This window comes from Triticum aestivum, chromosome 4A (genome assembly GCF_018294505.1).
Source record: "Triticum aestivum cultivar Chinese Spring chromosome 4A, IWGSC CS RefSeq v2.1, whole genome shotgun sequence".
Classification (NCBI taxonomy): Eukaryota; Viridiplantae; Streptophyta; class Magnoliopsida; order Poales; family Poaceae; genus Triticum; species Triticum aestivum.
In genome coordinates this window covers 743359929-743383539 of record NC_057803.1, presented here as the reverse complement: position 1 = coordinate 743383539, position 23611 = coordinate 743359929, and the positions used below count along the sequence as shown (strand labels likewise).

Below are 23611 nucleotides of genomic sequence, written 5' to 3'. Positions count from 1 at the left end.
TATCAACTGAATTGCTTGAGGACAAGCAAAGTTTTAAGCTTCGGGGAGTTGATACGTCTCCAATGTATCTACTTTTCCAAACACTTTTGCCCTTGTTTTGGACTCTAACTTGCATGATTTGATTGAAACTAACCTGGACTGACGCTGCTTTCAGCAGAACTGCCATGGTGTTGTTTATTGTGCAGAAAAGAAAAGTTCTCGGAATGACCTGAAAATCCACGGAGATAAGTTTTGGAAAATATAAAAAATACTGGCGAAAGAATCAAGGCCAGGGGGCCCACACCCTGTCCACGAGGGTGGGGGGCGCGCCCTCCCCCCTGGGCGCGCCCCCTGTCTCGTGGGCCCCCTGATGCTCCACCGACCTCAACTCCAACTCTATATATTCCATTTCACGGAGAAAAAAACCAGAGAGAAAGTTTCATCGCATTTTACGATACGGAGCCGCCGCCAAGCCCTAATCTCTCTCGGGAGGGCTGATCTGGAGTCCGCTCGGGGCTCCGGAGAGGGGGATTCGTCGCCGTCGACATCATGAACCATCCTCCATCACCAATTTCATGATGCTCACCACCGTGCGTGAGTAATTCCATCATAGGCTTGCTGGACGGTGATGGGTTGGATGAGATTTACCATGTAATCAAGTTAGTTTTGTTAGGGTTTGATCCCTAGTATCCACTATGTTCTGAGATTAATATTGCTATGACTTTGCTATGCTTAATGCTTGTCATTAGGGCCCAAGTGCCATGATTTCAGATCTGAACCTATTATGTTTTCATAAATATATGTGAGTTCTTGATCCTATCTTGCAAGTCTATAGTCACCTATTGTGTGTTATGATCCGACAACCCCGAAGTGACAATAATCGGGATACTTCTCAGTGATGACCATAGTTTGAGGAGTTCATGTATTCACTATGTGCTAATGCTTTGTTCCAGTTCACTATTAAAAGGAGGCCTTAATATCCCTTAGTTTCCACTAGGACCCCGCTGCCACGGGAGGGTAGGACAAAAGATGTCATGCAAGTTCTTTTCCATAAGCACGTATGACTATATTCGGAATACATGCCTACATTACATTGATGAACTGGAGCTAGTTCTGTGTCACCCTATGTTATAGCTATTGCATGAGGAATTACATCCGACATAATTATCCATCACTGATCCAATGCCTACGAGCTTTTCACATATTGTGTTTCGCTTATTTACTTTTCCGTTGCTACTGTTACAATTACTACAAAACTATTATTTTTACTTTTGCCACCATTACCATTACTATCATACTGCTTTGCTACTAAATACTTTGCTGCAGATACTAAGTTATCCAGGTGTGGTTGAATTGACAACTCAACTGCTAATACTTAAGATTATTCTTTGGCTCCCCTTGTGTCGAATCAATAAATTTGGGTTGAATACTCTACCCTCGAAAGCTGTTGCGATCCACTACACTTGTGGGTTATCAGTCACCCATCCTAGTACTACTCTCGCCCAAATGGGTTTCATACCCAAAAGACTGGCTAGTTTTTACGTTGGCTCGTCAAGCCTATCACAACCCTTAGATATAAAACCCTTTCACGAGGACTTCTCAGGAGGTCACCCATCCTAATACTACTCTCGCTCAAATGGATTTCATACCTATGGGACTGGCTAGTTTTTACGTTGGCTCGCCAAACCTATCACAACCCTCCTCCTTTACCCGGGCTTGGGACCGACTATGCCTTCCAGTAGTGCAGTAAAATTCAGCAGAGACAAGTGACGAGATGACACATCCCTCTCAACTAGATTGTAGCCTGTGCAAGGTGTTGTCAACGTAGTCAACCATGGAGAACCTTGGAGAGACACCTTGAGGGTGCTCCGCACAAACTCTGTAGAATTTGATGGGGAGTGGAATAGGGCAGCAATTATCGCAAGGCGGAGCGGCGGAGAGACCGCAAGTTGGCGTGGCAGATCCTGTAATAACCCGACGCGCAGTAGGGCACAGGCGGCGGTGGACCCCGACAAGAACTTCGCACCCCCCCCCCATGGTTATCAAGAGGGAAGGGTGGGTGGGATTTTAGACTGGGGAAATGTTCTTCAGCAACCACTACCCAACTTTCTCTAAAACCCGAGTTGTCTACCACCATATGTGCCACCGAAGGTACACCACCGCCGCAAATCTGGATCAACGAAGGAAGATGGATGCCCAAACCTTCTTGCAGATCTCCCACGCCGCCAAGAACCGTGGGCTTTTATTACCAATTGTTAGACCCGAGCTACGGTGATGTCTAACTACTGGGAATTTCAGACGAACATCATGAACAAAGGAGGAAATTGGGGAAGTTTCAGTTTAGGGTTTTCTCACACAAAGAGGAACAAGTTTGCTAGTCTGAACAAGGCGATTATGGGGAAACCCTAATAAAATTCTAGATGACAACACACAGCGAAGGATCCTAGCTTTATAGCCATTACAGCAGCGAAAAAGTAAAAAGAAAAAAAATAGAGCATGTGATGCAAGCTGGCGATCAACAGCGATGGACGACATGGGCGCAGCCGTACGATTAAAAATGGACGCCCTAGTGTCGAGGCCAGAGGCGCGAAGCGGTAAGTAATTGCGAGCATCGTCGGATGAAGATTTGAGGGCGGAGTTTGAATCCAATTGAAGTGGTAACCTCAGCGTTAACTAAAGAAGGCAAAGGCGTCGATTTCTTAAGTTAAGGGGCCTAACACGCTAGTTGAGGACATAGCTGGAGGTCGGTGGAGCATACGCTAGACACACAGCAGACCAGAGAGTGGAGTTCCCGCTGGTGCCGATTTGCGTTGGAGACGGTGGAGAACGAGAGTAGCGATCTAGGTGGACTGGGCATGAGTGTGGGCTGGTTGGCGTGGGGTGCATGCGTGGTCGGTGTAGTGGGCTAAGCGCAAGTGGGCCTACCGTGTTGTGTGCTTTGTACCTTGCCATGTCGCGCCTTTAGCGTCACAGAGGCCAACTGGTGCTCAATGCAGCGCCCAGTTGGCCCGACCCATGGCGTACAACACAGCGGTGGAGAACGGGAGTAGCGATCTGGGTGGGCTAGGCGCAGGTGTGGGCTGGTTGGGCTGGGGTGCATGTGTGGTCGGTGTAGTGGGCTAAGCGCAAGTGGGCCTACCATGTTGTGTGCTTTGTACCTTGCCATGTCGCGCCTTTAGTGCCGCAGAGGCCAACTGGTGCTCAATGCAGCGCCCAGTTGGCCCGGCCCATGGCGTAGAACGCAGCGGTGGAGAACGGGGGTAGCAATATGGGTGGCCTAGGGGTAGGGATGAAAATGGAGTGAAAATTTTCCATTTTATCTGGAAACAGAGAGGAAATACGAAAACGGAAACGAAAATTTGCAAAAAGAAAGTGGTATGGAATTTTTTATGCGGAAAGGGAAACAAAAACGGAATGGTGTTTTTCGATGGAACAGACATGGAAACAGAACTTTCCGTTTCCGTGAATATGAAATTTCCGTTTTACTATAGACCTATGTCTCCTTTGTGGCCCAACCACCAAATAATACACAATGACACAATTAATAGAATGAACCTGAGGCACAACTTCTACTACCACACATGTACTCAGCTTGACTCTATACATAATTGTTCAGTACTACTGCAATACTACACTAAGTTGCTAACATAATGATATTATTTTGTAGCCATGTTAACAACTCATTATATTTGTTTGTCTTTGTGTGTATTCTTCTATGATTAAAAGGGGTTTTAAGTTCCGGTCAACGCTCACTTCTGTTTCCGTGTCCGCTTTGTATTCGCTCCATGTCTGTTTTTGGTAGTATCTGTTTCCGTATTCATTTCCGAGGTTTCCGTATTCGTTTCCGCTTCCGCAAAAAAAAATTAAAAACAAATGTGGTAGTACTCAGTTCCCTCTGTTTTCGCTCTGTTTTCATCCCTACCTAGGGGCGGGTGTGGGCTGGCTCGACTGCGGTGCATACGTGGTCGGTGTAGTGGGCTAAGCGCAAGTGGGCCTACCGTGTTGTGTTCTTTGTATCTTGCCATGCCACGCCTTTAGCGCCGCAGAGGCCAACTCCATGGCGTACAACACAGCAAATCTCAGCACGAAAAAAATCGCACAAAAAGATGCTCTCGCAAGGTTCCGAATTTCGAACTCACACCATTGTGTTATCACGCAAGCTAGCCTAACCACTACAACTAAATTAACTGTAGTGACTGTGAGTAGCGCTAACTACATAAGAACAAGTGCATCCGTGATATTTATTGTACGATATAGTCCACTGTAACAGTTCTATTTTTGAATTATTTGGAAAAAATCATAAATTTGAAAATGTTCATCAATCTTAAAAAAATTCAGCATGTTTAAGAACAGTTCGCAAACTTGAAAAAAGTTCATCAATTTTGAAGAAAAAATCATCGATTTGTCAAAAAGTTCATTGATTTTTAAAAAGGATTAAAAAATTGAAAAAAAATCATCAAATTTGAGGAAATTTCCATCAATTTTGAAAAAAGTTAATTGAGTTTGAAAAAAATTCATAAAATTTGAAAAATCATCCAATTTGGAAAACAGTTTATCAAATTTGAAAATAGTTCATCGAGTTCTAAAAAAGTTCATTGAACTTAAGTTCATAAAAATTAACAAAGAATGTTCATCAATTTGAAGAAAAAGGTTACAAATTTTAAAAAGTTCATAGAGTCAACAAAAAGGAAAAGGAAAAAAGAAAAGAAGCAAGAGTAAACAAAAGAAAAAGATTCAACTAACCACTTGGTGTGGTGTAGCTTGTGATGATACAGGAGGTCGCTGGTTGGATACACTCTAGGAACTCTTTTTTGCAGATTATAACAGAAGAAGAAAAAGGTCGGCCCAGCGCAGGGCGTTTCAGGCTCCAGTTTGAAAAATACACATAACGGCGCCTGAAGTGCCAAATAGGAATCGCCAATTCTCAGCGTTCCGACGCCATGGGTGTAGGGAGCTCCTATTCATGAGCTCCCCATGTGCGCCCTCATGGCCGGGCCATGTGCGGCGCAGGAAGCACGAAGCCGCTTGTTTTTTTCTTTTTCTTTTAGTTTTTCTTCCTTTTTAAAAATAATTCAGGATTTCAAAAAAATTGTGCATTGTGAAAAAAGTGTTTCTGAATTAAAAAAATGTGCATGATTTGAAACTCGTGTACACTCTAGGAACTCCTTTTTGCGGATTAAAAAAGAAAAAAAAAGGCAAATGGGCCGGCCAGGGCGGGGCCCTTTCTGGCACCCATCGTAAAATGCACAGTAACGGGCGCCTGAAGCGCTAAATAGGAATTGCCAATTCTCAACGTTCCGACTAGAAAAAACGTTCATAAACTTTGGTGAACTTGGTATATCAAAGAAAAATAAAGAAATCGGAAAAGGAAAAGAAGAAATAAAAAGGAAAAAAGGAAAAAAGGAAAAGGAAAAGAAAAAGGAAAAGGAAAAAAAGGCAGGAATAAAAGAAAGAAGAAGCTGCAGAGGTTCAAAGAACAAAATTGGCTCGAGTGGTTAGCGAGGCTTGCGTGAAGCTCCGCGGCTTGGGATCAAATCCTTCTTGGCGCTTTTATTTGCAGCACTATACGAAAGAAAAGAAAAATGAACATGGGCTGGCCCATCGGGAAGGATGGGGTGTGCGCTGAGTACCATTAACCCTATAACGGGCGCTACGAGTGCCGCTTAGGATCTGCCCGATGGACGAGACTTGCCTAAGCCCCACGCGTGTGCCCATCCATGCTCCCGCCTACGTAGCTTGATTTGATTGGAACAAAATAAGGCCCGGGCCCACCCCATTAAAATCAGGGGGGATGATTAGACTAGGAAGGAAAAATGAAAAGGACAGTCGTAGGACGAAGTGGGAGTATAGGGAGGGAGCAGGCAAGTTGGATCCTTGCCCGACGCCATGGGTGCAGATAGCTCTTATTCACGCTCTCCCCCGCGTGCCCTCATGGGCCGGACCATGTGCGGCGAGGGAAGCACGAAACCCTTGTTTTTTTTTCTGTTTTAGTTTTTTCCTTTGTAAAAATAATTAAGGATTTTAAGAAACTTGCAGATTATGAAAAAATGTTCAGGAATTGAAAAAATGTGTATGACTTGTAAAACAATTCATGAAATGATAAATGCTCACGGATTAAAAAAAATGTTCGTGATTTTAAAACAAATGTTCATCTATTCAATATATTGATGAATTTCAGAAAAATATTCATGATTTTTACAAATTATTTAAAATATTTTAAAAATGTTTTCATGAAATTTTAAAATTGTTCCCAAATTTCAAAAAAATGTTCACAAAATTCAAAAAATGTGTTCTGATTCGAAAAGTATTCATGAACTCAAAAAAATGTTTGTCAAAACACACAAATGAAAAATTATTCCCAAAATTCAAAAAATAACAACTTTTCACATGTTCCAAAATATGTTCACAGTTTAAAAAAATGTTAATGGATTGTTTGTTTTTTTTGCAAATTAGAAAAAAAGTTCACCATTTCAAGAAAACCTTTTATGTATTTGAAAAAGGTTCATGATTTCAAAAACTGTTCAAGATTTTTTTTGAAAAGTTCATGCTTTCAAAAGATGTTGCGGAATTAGAAAGACGTTCGCAAATTGGAAAAGAAAAAGGAAATAAAAAGAAATGAATAATTAAATGTTAGAAAAAAAGAAGAAGAAAGAAATATAAAAAGGAACACAGAAAAGAAACAGAAAATGGAAAAAAGAAAAAAAAAGAGTTAAGGAAGGTCCTCGAACCTTCTCATAACCGCTGGAAGTGAAATCCAGAAATTGGCCAGCATTAATACCCAGCGCGTGAGGGGGGGGGGGGGGGGTACGCGCTCGGGATCCTGCTTGCCTGCTCCCTTCCCATGCTCCCATCCGTGCTCCCACTTCATCCTACGGCTGTCTTTTTTCCTTTTTCCTTCTTAATCTAATCAACCCCCCCCCCCCCGATTTTAACGGGGTGCGCCCGGGCCTTATTTTGTTCCAATCAAATCAAGCCACGTATGCAGGAGCACGGATGGACGCACGCGTGGGGCTCATGCAAGTCTCATCCACGCGCTGGCTGACCTGGGCAGACTTTCTACCCTTTCTCTAAGCAGAGAAGAACCCTCTCATTTGTTCTCTCTGAAGAGAATTAATTCCAAAGAACAAAAGCTGGAGGAAGAACATCCATGCTCTGACAATATAAGTTAATATTCCAACAAGCCGGCCATCTACCACTGGGGCCATGAAAGCTGCAGCTTAATTTCTCTTTGGCACTCAGGTTTCCCGCGAGTTTATTAATAATCAGTAAAGTGGATCTGGTAAGTATTTTGCGTACGAGACCTTATCCAATCCAAGATTGCTTACGAATCGACGTGTCAAAAAAGATACACAATTGCAACGCGCTGAAATTCAACAAGGGACTACTTTGGTACACATCCTGCTGCTAGTTGTTCTTCGTCTCCATAATGAAATCCATTATTATAGAAACCATTGACCAAAAAGAAACAAGAAGTTTTCCAGGTCAAATATATGGACTCATATTAGGACCCCTCCCCCTCGGCCCCAATTCTTCGCAACCGCGAAACACAAAGGCCGCACGCTAAAGGGCCGGCCCTCCGCAGTATACTGTAGCAAGCCAGTATTGAAAGAATTTTTCGGTGCTTTACTGTTTGTACTGTTATTTTATATTTTCAACTGATTTTGTCATTCCATTTTTGGAACAAATATGGAAAGCCTATTTTTAGAACATTTGAATAAGACCCAGAAATGTTTCCAAATCTACAACCAATTTTTTTCAAATTTTTGATTTTTTAAACAAGAACATTTTCTTAAATTTGCTATAACAATTTTTTGAAAACATGAACCTTTTCTCGAAATTTGAAATATTTTTGAAAATCCAAGCATTTTAAACTTTTTGAACACTTTTTGAAAAATGTGAACATTTTGTCAAAATTTTGAACATTTCTTGAAAACGCAAACCTCTTTCAAATTTGCAAATATTTTTTAAAGTTTTCTTGTATTATTTCTAACAAAACAACATAATATAGAAAATAAAAAGATAAAACAGAAAGAATATCAAGAGATATGCGCCATGGTAGCAGGAGTAGTTAACCAGAAAGAATATCTCGGCCATCCAAATAATTCATGTCTGGAAAAATAAATAGGAAACTGTCAAGCAAAATATGGCAGTACCAGCACGGGTATGATAGATCAGCAATTATAAATCAACTTAGCAACTGATATAAACTGTACAAGCCTTTCCTTCAGACATAAACGGATATGAATTACTCTCGCACGGCAATTGACATAAACTGTACAAGCCTTTCCAAACCGTCCTCATATATAAAGTGTAGATCATAAAATCCAGATCATGATAATTAAATTACAACACTCATTCTTGCCTTCTGCACGGCACATTTATTCAGACTTACCTCCAGAAGATACTACGTAGTTAAATGTCTCTATGCTGTACAACAGAAAATTTTGTACATATAATGATGATGCCTGTAGATCTCAAACAGCAGGAAATGAGCAACCAGAGATAAAGATTAAAAGAGACCTCCAGTTATTACAAGGTGCGTAAGATCACACAAGAGATAAAGATTACAGTCCGTACAAATTAAATGTGCGGCAGACTCCAGGAGAGGGTAGCAAAACAGGACAACACCAAGTGATGGAATGACGTGCAAATTAGACTGCGTTCCGGGTAATGTTCATTCAATGGAAAATAATAGCATGAAGAAGATAACCAACAACACAATTACAAAAACTATCGTCAGTGCAAGAGGGCAATGCGTCAAGCAATCAGCAAAGCAGGGGATCAACACCGGCCCGTTAAGGAGAAGACAGTTTGAGCTGTAGGATGAGCCAGCTTGAATCACTCCACCTCGTAACATGTTGCTGTTGCGAAAAACTATAACTTTGACAGTGCAAAGATTGCTGACGGGAGCTAATTTACCTTTCCGTTTATTTGTAGCCGGCAATCTAGATCACACTCTAAATTCCTTCCAGCGGATATGCACGATCTTTGGCCAACTTTCTCCATCAGGTGCCCGGCAGCTCTCCTTCAAGAGCTCACAACGCCATACACATATGTGCTGGAGGGAGGATGGCAGATCGGGTAAAGATGATATGTTGGGGCAATCATAGATGTCGAGCTTCCTCAGACTGGAGAAGCACTTCATATTTGTTGGCAGGGAAGTCATTAGACAACCACAGAATCTCAGGGTCTTGACTGATGTGAAGTTTGCGGATTCTTCGAATGAAACAAATGGCTCCTTGCATCCTTCAAGAGAGAGAAATGCTGGAACTGTGATACCTTCAGCCGAGAGCATGTTATTGAGTATTACAGGGCTGCTAACATAGAGTGAGTACTGCACTTGAAACTGGGAGATACAGTCGGCATTGAGTTTCGGAACATCAATCAAATGTGCGTGGTGAAGTTGCAGGGAAGACAATCCTTCGAGCATACATAAATCTGGCAAGTGATACAGTGAGAGTGATTTAACAGAGGTGAGGCTACCAATAGACAAGCATGCGGTGCTTCTGCATTCACTTATGAGAATATCATTCATCTGTGGCCAGTCAGCACAGAGGAATTCAGCTTCAAGCACGCAATTGAATATATTGAGGCTCTCAAGGAATAATGGTAAACATTCTGCTCCATGTGCCAATTCTAAAGAAGGGCAGGAACTCAATCTAAAATCTGAAAGAGAGGTAGCAGCTCGTAAACCCCCTAATGACCTGAGACACCAGCAATAATTGATGAATAAACGGTCAAGTTTTGTCAAATGTTGGAGAGCCTCTTTTGAAGGAAGTGTAGTTAAAGTCATAATCTCTTCTAAACACAATTCTTTCAGTGAAGCTAGACCATCAAGGCAAACAGCTAAAGCTCCATCTGTAATACTGCATGAACAAAGAGAAAGTTGACTTAGTCCTGATGTTGTAACCAGCGGCAGCGCAATGCTCTTATACATGAGTCTTATCCTCTGCTTGTGACAGTATATCCATGCCTTGATGATATCTTCTTTTACCAGTACTTCTCCTTCCTCTCTTTCTAGAGCACTTTCAAGGTTTTGAACATGTGACACATCAGCATGCATTAATATCATCAGCTGTTTTAGAAATGAAAGTTCCAACGAGATTACACTCCTAATATGTGACCCTGAATCCACATCCCAGATTAAACCAAGTTGTGATGCCAAGTGGTCTGTCCTTGTGATATTATCTCTCTGATCGTGATGCTCCAACTCATCGGTGGAAATAAATATAAGTAGTGGGCATTTGTCTATCCCTAACAATTTCAGGCCTGGTGGAAGAAAAGGTAGTGTCTTTAAGTTTGGCACATTGCAGAGGACAAGTGAAGTGCAATTCCCAAATAACTCAGTATTGGATGGTAGGCTTTGTAACGCGCTGCAATTAACAAAGCTTAAAGATTCCAAATTCTCAAAATACGAACCACCAAGTAACCAGCCTGGGAATTTTGAAGATTCATAACCATCAATTGTAAGATTCCCAAGTTGAGGCGGTGGCATCAAGCCTTCTAGGATCTCCAAGTGTAAATTATTCTCTGCATTTGTGTTAGTCTTGCAACTCCAGACAAGGTGCAAGCTGCTAAGATGACTTTTCTGATGCAGCTTCGATTCTAAGTAGGGCTGCAAACGAGTCGAGCTCGAGCGAGTTGGAGTTGGCTCAGCTCAACTCATAAGAAAATTCGAGCGAGCTCAAACTGAGTGAAGCTCATGATCGAGCTGTAGAACATGACTCATGCTCAGCTTGTAACGATCTCGAGTCGATCTCGAGCTATTCGAGCTAAATGAGATGGTAAAAAATATAAATCTATCGGTGAAAAAAAATTAAGGCGAATATGCTAGAAACCTTTGCCAAAAATATAGGATATTTAACAGATAGTCGACCACGTGCCATATTAGGCCTAAATCTTCTCTGCACTTAATTAAATTTCCATGTTCGTTGGTAAATAAAATGGAGAAAAATTATGGACAACATATATGATAATAAATTATCTTATTTCCATTTAATATATGGCATGATCATTTAATATATGGCATGATCATTTAACATAATGATATTCTGTCGAGCTATCGAGCTAAAATTGAGTGAGCCAATATTGGCTCAAGATCGGCTCGTTTCTCGGTCGATCTACATAAAGTGTTCGAACTCAGCTCATTTTTTTCGAGTCGATCTCGAGTCGAGTCAAAAAACGAGTCGATCTCGAGCAGCTCACGAGTCTCGAGCTTTTCTTGCAGCCCTAATTCTAAGGCTTGATCCTTCCCACTGACATTCTGAAGATTTGTGACACTTAAACTGCCATGGATCTCGTTCATATCCCTCAGCTCTTGCAAATCACATCCCTTTTTCTTTTGCACAGAAAATCTCTCAAACTGTTGAAGCGAAGTTAACTTGCCAATGTTATGAATTTGAGGCAGGCTTTTTTGAATGTATCATATATTCTATAATCATGCCCTTCAATATGCCGTAACTTCCTTAAATTGCAGAGTTTATCAGGCAAACTCACAACTTTATCATTTATTAGAAGTAACTGCAAGTGGTAAAGAGTACACAATGATCTTGGCAATTCAGAAATTAGTGTTCTGATGATGTTCAAATACCGAAGGTGCTTCAACTCACCAACAGATTCTGGCAACTTGCTACTGCTGTAAGATGGCAAAAATAATATGCGCAACTTCTTCAAATTCTGTAGTATCTGATTAAAAAGGTCACTTACATCATCCATTAGGGGGTCTATGCAGATAATGGTGCGTAAATGATGTAGCTTGCTGATACTTTGCTTGTGTTGCATTATACTATCAACACGGACAGATAGATGTCGAACAGTGGATGGTATTTCTGTCACCTTATCATCTTCCAATCTGAAGTAGTCCTCTTTGGAGAGTGATTCTGCCAGATCATGAAGGAGATCATGTATAACATAGTATGTGCGAGAGTATTTCTCATCAACTGGTTGAAAGAATGAAACAGAGATCATCTCCTGGAAACAATCCTTCCCAATATCTTCCACTCTCTTGGTTTGGTTGCACAAATCAAGGAGGCCCTCTGCCATCCAAAGATGAACCAACTCATCAATGACATACTTGTGTCCTTTTGGAAACAAGCTGCAATATAGGAAGCAGCTCTGTAGACATGGATCTAACTTCTCATAACTCCACAACAGTGCTGTCATAGGCTCACTTAATTTGTCGATCATTAAAGTTAGAGCATCCTTCCATTCAGATATGTTTGTTTTCCCTTTCAACTGGGAACCCACAACTTTGGCTGCCAAAGGAGATTGTCCAAGCCTTTTAGCAATCTTACCTGCAAAATCTTCCAGCCTTCCACGCAACTGTGGATTCCAATTTATGGTCCAGAGAAAGCATGGTGTTTGAAGAGTGCCAAGAAATAAACATCTTCCATGTTTTCCAGAGGACACACTTCTGCACAGTAAAGAGCAGATGGAAATGTATCTCGTCGAGAAGTTACCAAAACTTTGCTTCCCATATGTTGGGAGACTAGAGGAGCTAGCAGCTGCTCCCATTCTCTCTCGCTGCCAGGTTCAAACCAAACATCATCCAACACAAGCAGGAATTTCTTTGATCCTTGCAGTATGTCTGACAACTTACGCTGCAGAGTATCAAGGTTATCAATGCGTGGGCATTCCGCCTGAGAGGCAGATTCGATGATCTCCCGTGTATGACGGCGGACATCAAGTTTTCGTGAGATGCTTACCCACATTCTCACATCAAAACAGTTTTTTACCTTATCGTCATTGTAAACAAGTTGTGCCAAGGTGGACTTTCCCATGCCTCCAGCGCCAACAATGGCCAAACTCGAGTACATAACTGTACCAGACTCTGTAGTAGCAGTTGTCTTGGTAAGACGATCTATTATATGAATGATATCCTTGTCACGGCCAATCACTTTTGGAGGTGGCATTGATGTGGTCTCAGGAACAGCAGCTGATGGTATTGTGGGGCTCACTGCATTATAACCAGCAGGCAAGGAAAGCAGTTGATGGAAGTCCTTGGCTTTCGTGAGGGTAGCCTTCAGTTCCTTAAGATGGCGAATTAGCTTTCTGTTCTCTGAGCTCAGATTGGACAACCTACTCGATGCAACACGCAGAGGCTTCATAAAAGTGTTGCTCATGGAGGACGCATTGACCGGCAAGGAATCCTTTCCCTTTGCTTTGCGCTCGAGGAGGTTGTACTCATGATCTTCCAGCAAGTCTTCGGCCATGTTGAAGGCTTCTTTGAGTTCCTGAAGCCATTTGTCCAACTTGGGTCTGCGGTTCTCCTTGTCTGCTGCTTCAATCACCAGCTTGAACTGCGGCATGATAATTGTCTCCAGTTCATGGAGCTCATGCGCCATATTCACTCCAAGGTACGTTGAAGCATTAGCATGAAGCTTCTTCAAGACCGGTAACGCAGCCAATCTTAAGCCAGCTATGGCTATCGCCACTTCCGCCATTGGATTGCAGATTTTTTTGGGGGGGGGGGGGGGGGGGGGGGGGTTGTGTTTACGGAGGGGTTTCTGTTTGTTTTGTGGATGCACAGATTTTGGGTGCAGAAAGACACTCTGAGAAACAGGCTGAAAGAGAAGTTGGAGGTGTGTTTCTAGAGGAAAATAAGAGAATGGACTCGGTCCATAAAGACAGTAGATGATTGAACACCAAGTATGGACATGAGCAAGTACATTATCAGAAACTAGGAGCAAAAACTGACAATTTTCCCCTCTCTCTTTTTTTTGGTGTGGAATGGCCTCAATAAATAGAACGACAAGCACGAGGTGATGGATGAGAAATCTGTTGGAGTGGGAGACAACGAGATGAATTAGTTAACTGCATATGCAACGGAGATAAGAGCAAGGAACCTTGAAAAAACTAAGAATACTGTTTTGAGAGTAGAAAATGACCTGAGTAAATGATATACGGGCAATTGAAAGCGCTTTTGGATCAACTGAAAGCCGTTTTGGGTCAATTGAAAGCGCTTGTGGATCAAAGGTTGAAACAGCCAGTGAATATAACAACGGATGAACACCTGCTGCAGTGGGAAATCACGAGATCGATTAGACGGTTGCAACAGCGAAGATAATAAACAGAACCCTATAGCCAGATTCATAGAGGAACACAGACGAGAGTAGTAGTGAGCTTACACAGATGCAGAATTCAGAACCAGCATTTTACGAGCCAGCGGAGCGATGAGGCAAGGTTGCAAAAAGGCAGATAGTAGGAGCTAACAATGTTGTGTTGCCAGAGAATGAGAGGCAGAAATGCCCAAACAGCAGGTCAACAAGGCAATAGCAGATCTGATCCAGCTACCTGCCCTTTCTTTAAGTTTAGCTGAGATGGACATGCTAATAAACTAACCAGTAACCAACGTCGACACAGCTCACTTATGGTAATTGAAGTATAAAGTAGCAGAGGACAACGTTGTATACAAACAACCACTTGCTCTTCTGGCTCTTCATGCTTTCCACGAACCATCCTAGTAGATGTTATGCCCGCAGGGAAACCATGGTTCCAGAAGGCTTGAAGTTCTGAATAAGCCATTCAAATGGACACGCACTTTCCTGTCCTTTCCAGCTTTGCCCACTTAATTACTATCTGTCCTGTACACCTACAAGCAGAAAACAGAACATCATGTCTGCAAGTCAAACCCACCATGGGAAGTCAAGATATCAGAATTCCTTGAAAAGGATCCTCTTCAGGGCATAAACAAAAAGAATAAAACTCAGCGAGAATATGCCAGGAAGCAAATTCAGATATCAATCATCCATACAAATAAGTCGTTGGTGGCAAGGAATGAGATGGAGTTCATTCAGCACTGTTGTACAAGAGCCCTGAATAAGCATACAAGAACCCGCCAAAAAATGTAATCCCCATAAATGGATACTGGACGAGTTAATACAATCTCAACATAGTGAAACCTGAAACCTTCTCGTTATGATCCGAACCATGCAGTACAACACAACTTAAACAAACACTGCTCCTGCTTCTGGATTAGGGATTTTCAGTTACTGCTCCTACTCCTCTGCTGACCCAAAGAAACAAGAGCTGGGGCGGTTAACCAAGGATGTGCTTAGCCACCAACCAATTTAGCTTCAAAAGTCCGTGGTCGAGAGTATCCTTATTACACATGGATTGTTTAAGAGTCAGCAAATATTTTTTGGTGAGCTGATGGGAGTGCTCACTGTTGACACAACCTAAGGCGATAGCTGGATTGATTGGTATGGGAGCTGATGGGCTTCAGATGTTCTCTGCTCGTACTGGAAAGAAGCCGGAGTCGGATAAAACTAAGGAGGCGATTGCTGTTGTCACTGTTAAAGATGGGATGCTCACTGCACAGCAACTGGTCAACTCTTTGAGCATGATGTTTCAATGGAGATGGGAGTGGCAGGCTAAACCGCATCTAAAAAACAAGTTTCTGGTGAAGTTTCCTTCAATACAAAAAATTGATGAAATGAAAACCTATGGCTTCTTTGGGTTGATTGGTAGCAGAGTCAGTATAAAGATAAGCAGATGGACAAATTCCTCGATGGCATCGTACAAGTTATATGTATGCTGTGTGACAATTAGCGGAGTGCCAGAAACCTTGCAGCACTACCAAGGGTTTTGTGAGGTTGGGTCTCTGATTGGTGAGGTCCTTGAGATCGATATGGAATTGTACAGGCAATGTGAGGTTCTTAGAGAAAAAATAGGTGTTATGGACCCAAGAAAAATACCATCAAGTGTGCCTCTTAATGAGGGTGGCTACATTTATGACATCTACTTCGATTTGGAAGATATTGTGGAAGAAGGAGGTCCAATGGAAGGGGGAATTTTAGTGAGTAATCCCAGAAACATTGCCGCGAATGTTAGTGTTGCTGAAAAAAGACCTAGAGATAAGGCAAATGGAGATGATGCAGGATGCAGTAAATCTCCGAGGAATCAACTACATGTAGATACAAGTGCAGCTTATGATGAAGATACACACAGGGAAGAAGTTATTTCTAGCCAGTATGAATTTGACATGAACTTAATTGCTGAGAGAGAGACTAGGAAAACATCCAACAAGGTTCACACACACACACACACACACACACACACACACACACACACACACACACACACAATTTGGTATCCTGAGATATAAGAAAAGTATCGCCAGGGGATAGATTATAACAAATGATACAATTTTAAAATTTATTTTACCAACCACCTGATGATATTTATTTGGTACTGTATTATATGAAGACATTGTTACCTTTTTATGTATGTGTGAACAAAGTCCTCCAGTGCCTCCATTCACTACTCAAGGAAGATGAGATCTGGTGTCTATGAGGAGATTTGGCACCCGAAAACAGAGATCACCTGTTTATGCACTGTAAATTCACCAAATTCTGCTGGCAGTACCTCAGCCCCCAATTGGGACTACTGGCCACAGGATGGATTTTGGGGCGCCTTGAATAGAATCAGGAGGAGCACCGGCCAACCGTTTTCAATGGAGATCACCATCCTGGCATCTTGGAGCATTCAGGTAATAAGAAACAAGAAACAATTTTATCTTCAAGCAGATCAGACACAACCTCTATATAGGTGCAAGTAAACTTTAACAACCCAGCTGGAGCTTCTCTCTCAATGGGCCACTCGGAAAGCATATTCACATTTTGAAGCCTGGACACATGGCTTTATTAACTTCTTACAGTTATCTTTTTTCTTCTCCTTTGTTAGCTATTGCAAAATTTAAAATACATGCAGTACAATAGTACTGTTTCTCATTAAAAAATCCTGGTAACTATCCTACTGGTATTATTCAAAAACCAAGAATCACCAAACATGGCACCCTCACCTATTTATTCCTCGTGCTATGCATGCTCGAGGCACATGCGATCTGGTGATCCGTTCAATCAATAGCTACTACTCCAATACTAAGAATCACCTAACACAGCATTGTCTTTGTTTTTCTACCCGTATTATTACTACATTAGTAGCAAGGAACATCGAATGGGGCACTCATTTCTTTCTTTCATCGAATAGGACTATCTAATCGAATAATAAGATCTTATATTGTGGGACGGAGGGAGTATATTTTATCCTTCATTTATACTATGCATACACCATATTTTATGGCTTGTATAGACTTGATCCTTTGGGTCTTAGCACTCATTGCTCGAGGCAGATGAGATGTCAATTCGAACAGAAAATTATTATCATTCCAAACCAAGGACCACCGAATATGACAGACCCCTTTCATCCTTCTTCATTAACTAGCTATTTTTTATCCTTCGCACTATGATTTTCTGGTTCAGAAGTAAAAGTTTTATATGGGCCAAGTTCCTCACATGTATGTGTTCCCTGCCGGAGGCAGATGAGATAGTTTGTTGATATGTATGGACCAAGTCCCTCCAATGTCAGTGTATTCATTGCTCGAGGCTGATTAGATAGTTTATGTGGTATGGACCAAGACACCAAGGTCCCTCCAATAATGTCGGTGTTTTCGTTGGTTGTGGATGATGAGATAGTTTATGGCAGGTATGGACCAAGACACCAAGGTACCTCGAACAATGTCAGTGTGTTTGTTGCTCGAGGCTGATGAGATAGTTTATGGTGGGTATGGACCAAGACACCAAGGTCCGTCCAATAATGTCATTGTTTTCGTCGCTCGAGGCTGATGAAATAGTTTATGCATGGTCGGTATGGACTAAGTCCCTCCTATGTATGTTTATTCCTTGCTTGAGGCTGATGAGATTCGGTAGCGGTTCAATGAATCGTTAGTGTACTATTTTCCAAACCAAGAACCCCCTTTCTAATCCTCTGTCCTATGCATACTCCATGGTTCATTTTGTATGGACCTTGTTCCTCTTGTGTCTACATTCATCGCTCGAGGCAGACGAGATCCATTGTTAGTTGATTATAGTCATTTTCAAACCAAGAACCAACACCTAACATGGCACCCTCATTTATTACTTCACTTTAGATTATGCTTAGTGGAAATTAGATAAATGTGACTGCAACTTACCAAAAAGTTAAATGTGACTATAACTGTGACTGCAACATCTAATATGCAAGACTTTGGCAAAACTCCACATTCTTAAGTAGTTTTGCAAAACCGTGTGCGATGCCAACAACACCACTGCACAAGTTGGTGGACCATTGTAAATAGAAAAATGAGCTGTACGAGCACCGGTTTTGGTGCCTGCTGGCATGGATGGTAGTACTGGACTATCAGGGGTATAAAATTAAATTTTAAGATACCCTGCGCTCTAGCCGCTCTCTAATATTAATCTTTTTTTTAGGGGGACCTTCTATTAATCTATGGGGCTGATGTGATTGATGGATACACATTTCTTCCAGTAAAACTCTCTTGGTCTTGATCGGCCATGGCTGCTCTGTTGAGTTGCTGAGCTATTTCCTGTACCCACAAAATTCCATGAGGCGGAGAAGGAAAGGCAAGAATCAGTAAAGTCTGATCAATCAAGAAGCCGGGGTGGTGTGGAGATGGTGGCAGAATTAGCTGCGGCTGCCACCCTTGTAGCCGGTGTGGCAGGTAAGATGGTGCCTTATCTCTTGGGTTACTTACAGAAAAATCACAAGCTGCGGGAGGACCTAGAGAGACAAATCGAGTCCATCACACATGAGTGCCATATGATTTATGCCCTTGTTGAAGAAGATACAGTTCGTCGCCAGACGAGCGGCAACGGGACGCATAGGCTATGGATCAACAAGGTGCGTGACTTGGCATACGAGATTGATGACACCATCAACCGCTTCACACAACAAATTGGCGTCACGCTCGAGCCTGGCGCGTCGTGGATCCATCGGACCTTCTACCGGGTGAAGACAAGGAAAGCCCGGAAGAAGTTTGCCGTGGCAATCCTTCGTCTGGAGAAGAAATCAGTAGAGGTATCCCAGCTGAAAGACAGGTACTCAGGCACCTTGCAATCCGAGGCACCTCCGGTTACGGGGGTGCCGTACACAGCTTGCCCCGTGGGAATGGGTGCCGCCCAAGAGGAGCTCATGGAGCTGATAAGAGAGACGCCGCGAGGCCAGCCCGAGGGGCTCAGAGTGATCTCCCTTGTTGGGTTCGGTGGCATAGGGAAGTCTCAACTTGCTAAGTATGTGTATGACACAATTGATGAGAGCGAATATCCAACACGGGCCTGGGTTTGTGCTACGAAGAGAGGCGCAGAGGATGTTCTCAACGCCATACTCCAGCAACTTGGAATGCATTCCACCACAATTAGCAGTGGTGGTGGAAGCGATGAAGGCTGCTCCTTCCATCTCACCAAGCTCTGCGCAACCTTCAAAAAGTGCCTTGGAACCAAGAGGTACAACATATTTTCTACCCTAGTTCTTTAAATTTCCTAGTTATATATCTCAACTCATTTTTTCTGTTTTATTCTGTAACATACCTGAAGTATCGCCATAGCTTCTCTATCCGGATATATAGGACCTAATGCGTATTTCGAAATTTACTTTCACTTGGACCAATAATATATGATGTATGTGTTAGGAAAGTGTACTGTCAAATTTGTATGTGAAGAGCATATGTCTTCTATCTAACTGTTTTTAAATCATCTATAGGTTCTTAATTGTAATTGATGACATACAGTCAGAAGTTTGGGACGGTATAGAAGATTCTTTCCGTGTGGTTCCCAGGATCAGGAGCAGAGTTATTGTTACAACGTCCATGCATTCCATAGCACAGAAATGCAGCAAAGCTAGTGGTGATGTCTACAAAATGAGAACTCTTGGCGAGCACCACTCGGGACAACTGTTAATCGAGAAAGCTTCCTTGGACTCAGAGAATCCACCACCACCCAATGATATTATGCGTTGTTCTCAAGCAATCAAGAAATGTGATGGTCTACCACTAGCTCTTGTTACCACTGGTCAGCTGTTGCAAAGTAGACCTAACAGGGAAAGGTGGGCAAATTTATGCAAAAACCTTGGCAGCTATCTGGTGGCAGATAGGATATTAGCAAGAATGAAGTGTGTGCTCGTCCGTACCTACACCAGCCTAAGTGAGCAAGATGTCAAGACTTGCTTGTTATATCTGGGTATTTTTCCAAGTGGCCATCCAATCAGAAGAGGAAGCCTGACAAGGCGATGGTTAGCTGAAGGGTTCATCACCAAAGAAGTAAACCATGACCATCTCGATGCTGCTTTTGACAATTTCGATGTGTTGGTTGACCATAGTATCATCCAGCCTATCGACACAACCGGCTCAGTGGTGAAGACATGCCAAACTCATGGTATGATGCTCGAGTTCATCTTGCACAACACTGATAATTTTGTTAACTTGTTAGGCGATGAGGCTACCCTACCAAGTAATGTTCGTTGGCTTTCTCTCCATGCTGCAAAGTCCAAGATGGATCCAAATAAATTACGTCTTGTCCGGTCTCTGACAATCTTCGGAGAGGTGCACAAGTCCGCACTAGAATTTTCCAAGTATAAACTGATACGAGTTTTGGATCTAGAAAAGTGTGATGAACATTTGGAAGACAAGCATCTGAAGGAGATATGCAACAACCTGTCACTGCTCAGATACCTAAGCCTTCGTGGCGCTGCTAGAGTTACACTTCTTCCCAAAGAGATCGAGAAGCTTCTGCATTTGGAGACACTAGATGTAAGAAGAACTAGTATAGAGATTCTGCCCACAGAAGTCATGCAACTTCCGTGTTTAGTTCATCTGTTCGGAAAGCTCAAGCTCCAAGAAGAAGGTATAGGAGACCAGATAATTGGTAAGCTACAGACTTGGCAGGATTTGTTGTAGACGAGAGACAAGAAATGCCACAGCTCATTGAGCATATGGAGCAGCTGACAAAGGTGAAAATATGGTGTGAGTCGACCCCCGATCCCAGCATCAACATAAGTCGTCTCTCAAAGGCAATCAGGGGGTTTGTAGAGAGAAGCACTGATGTGACCAGAGCTCACTCACTCTCACTGAACTTCAACGCGGGATGGCCTCAAGACTTGTTGTGTTTCTCCCTCAAGGAAGACGAATTCTATTACCTTAACTCGCTCAAGCTACAAGGGAACAGCATATGCAGCCAGCTGCCTTTGTTTGTTACAAATTTACGTCATGTCGCTAAGTTGTGCCTATCGTTCCCTGGTCATAACTTGAGTGGTGACATTCTTGATGCCCTGAGAAGAGTGCATGGTCTGGAGTACCTGAAGCTCATTGCAACTAAACTGGACAAGCTTGTCATCAGAGAGGGAGAACTCGAAAGCCTGGAAAGCCTATGCATCGTGGTGGAAGTCATAACTGAGCTGGTAATTGGAAAAGGAGCTCTGCAGCGCCTCGACTCGCTGCAGCTGCTGTGCAAGGATCTCAAGGGCTTTAGCAGCAAGACGATCCAGTCCCTGCCACTTCTTAAGGAGGTTGCTCTCCATGATGAACTGAGCGGACCAACAAAACAGGAGTGGACGAAAGAAGCAAAAAGGCATCCCAGACGTCCGAAGGTCTTTTTTGAACTGAAGGAAAGTGAGCCTGCTGCAGGAACGAGCACTGTGGCGAAAGCTACTGATTCCATCGCTCAAGAGATCACCTTGGAAACCCAACCAGTGGAGAATTCTGAGAGCCCTGAAATACCACCTAATGACACGACGTTACCAGTAACAACGCCGTCTGGTGCCATTTCTACAGGAGTGTGTGGAGGATCTGGTAAGCAAGTGCTATAATTAACCTTATTTTACATTTGTTATCTATTTTGATCGTGCAGTACAATTTTTTATTTCTGAGATGGTGAGTCTGCTGCAGAAATTATGCCAGCAGCAACAGCTACTGATACCATAATCCAAGTGGTCGCTGTGGAAAGTGAACTTGTGGGGAATTCTGAGAGCCTTACGGCACCACCGACTGATATGAAAATGTCGCCAAGTGTCATTCCTAACGGAGAGAATCACAGCACCTTTGCAAATGCACAACAAGAATATGCTGGTAATTAATTATGCGTTGTATGTGCTTCTTGGGGTGTGTGAGTTATATACATACTCTCTCTCACAAAGGCACATGACATTTCTTATTTTCTGTATTGTGCAGTACAAGATGTTACTTCTGAGATGGGAAGTGAGCCTGCTGCTGAAATCCATGTGGCAGTAGCTACTACTGATTATGTACCGTCAGTGACCTTTGCTAATGCACAACAAGAATATCCAGGTAATTAATTAAGTTGTTGCTGTCGGTGATCTTGTTTGCTTAGTTGCTAGTACTTCGGTTAGTTATTTGTGTTTGAATTATATATACACCCTCTTCATGCACACATGCTTTATTGTGATGGTCAACATGAAGATAATGAGGCAAAAGATATAGATAGCACCGATGACCCAAAGTATTTTGTTAGGAAAGATGGTCTCATCAACAACATGGAAAGTTTTAAAGAAGAGATGGAAGGAGTGATGGCTTGAGAGGGTCCACACAGGTATTACAAATTCCGACTGAGTTACATTTTTCCAATACTATCTTAGCTAGTACTCCCTCCATCCGGAAATACTTGTCATCAAACTGGATAAAAGGGGATGTATCTAGATGTATTTTAGTTCTAGATACATCTCTTTTTATCTATTTTGATGACAAGTATTTTCGGACAGAGGGAGTAGAACCGAGGTGAAGTTATGAAGTTATATTCTTGGGGTAAATAAGTCTATTCAGGTGATATTCAGGAAGTGATGCTAGAGAAGTCTGGCAGTGTGCCTTCATGTGGGGAATCAAAGTTGGATTTTTTTTTTATTCTAAGACTATTGAGGAGTTGCCCTGAGATGAGAATAGGGTTGATTTAGAAATGAGGATGAAGATAGTTGTCCTAGAAGTTCTGCTTCTTTAAGTAGAGCAGTAAGCCTAATTATGTTTCCCCTGGTAGGGTAGTATCAAATGTAGTTTTGTAGTGCTTCAGGAACTGTGGACCACTTATTCTTTTTGCCCCCAGTTTCTGAATATTTGTGGAGTGTGACCAAGTGCACGCTGAACCTTCAGGATTTTTTTTTCTGTTCTTTCTAACGATTTGTTTACTTCAATTTTGAAGTTTACTGGAGACGTTCGAAATTTGGTGTTTGTTGGAGTAGTTGCTCAACTTTGCAGTACAAAGAACCTGTAATGTATCTAACTTTCTAATGGTGGATTTGGTCCTCAGGTGGTGCTGGGTGTACTAGACAGGCTGCTACGGCTATGGACTCTGTCTTCTGAATATGATAAAGTGCTTGCAAAGAGTTCCTCCTCTCAGTACTTTTACTTCTAATAATACATGAGTTTGTTCTCATGCATGTCAATTTGGTGGGCTTTCTGCCATAACAAAGCGCGCCATGTAATGTATGTTGTTGGATACAATATGTATTTGATCCCGGTCGACTTTAAAGTCCCTGAATTTCACAGAACTTTTACCATGGTCCTTCATTCAGTTGGAGGATCGTATATCTGTACGTCGTTGACAATATTCTATGTTCCTACATTTTGCAGAGTTTAATTCTTCTTCTTTTTTTCTTCCGCACTAGACTGTATTGCCATGGAAAACTAAGACGACCACCACCAGAATCTTGATAGCATCGGGAACCCTAGCTTATAGCTACATATCGAATACTTACGGATCAAGCGGTGATGAGTGTCTCCACTCGAGCTTTGAGACGGGATGGCTTCAATCAACAGCTCAAACTGCGGCAAGATAGTGATCTCCAGATCACGGAG

At 42.4% G+C, this 23611-nt stretch overlaps 1 long non-coding RNA gene and 2 pseudogenes across 1 annotated transcript; 1 reads left to right on the top strand and 2 right to left on the bottom strand.

Annotated features, from left to right (window-relative positions):
• Window positions 1-8657: 8657 nt before the first annotated feature.
• On the bottom strand, window positions 8658-13424 carry LOC123088525 (putative disease resistance RPP13-like protein 1; annotated as a pseudogene).
• A 59-nt stretch (window positions 13425-13483) lies between these two features.
• On the bottom strand, window positions 13484-14565 carry LOC123083558 (uncharacterized). The gene is made up of 3 exons (XR_006439316.1): window positions 14106-14565; window positions 13866-13993; window positions 13484-13755 (listed from the first exon to the last, which is right to left on the bottom strand). It is a non-coding gene; the product is annotated as an uncharacterized lncRNA (long non-coding RNA).
• Window positions 14566-18490: 3925 nt separating this feature from the next.
• Window positions 18491-23343, top strand: LOC123083557 (disease resistance protein RGA4-like; annotated as a pseudogene).
• The last annotated feature ends 268 nt before the right edge of the window (window positions 23344-23611 follow it).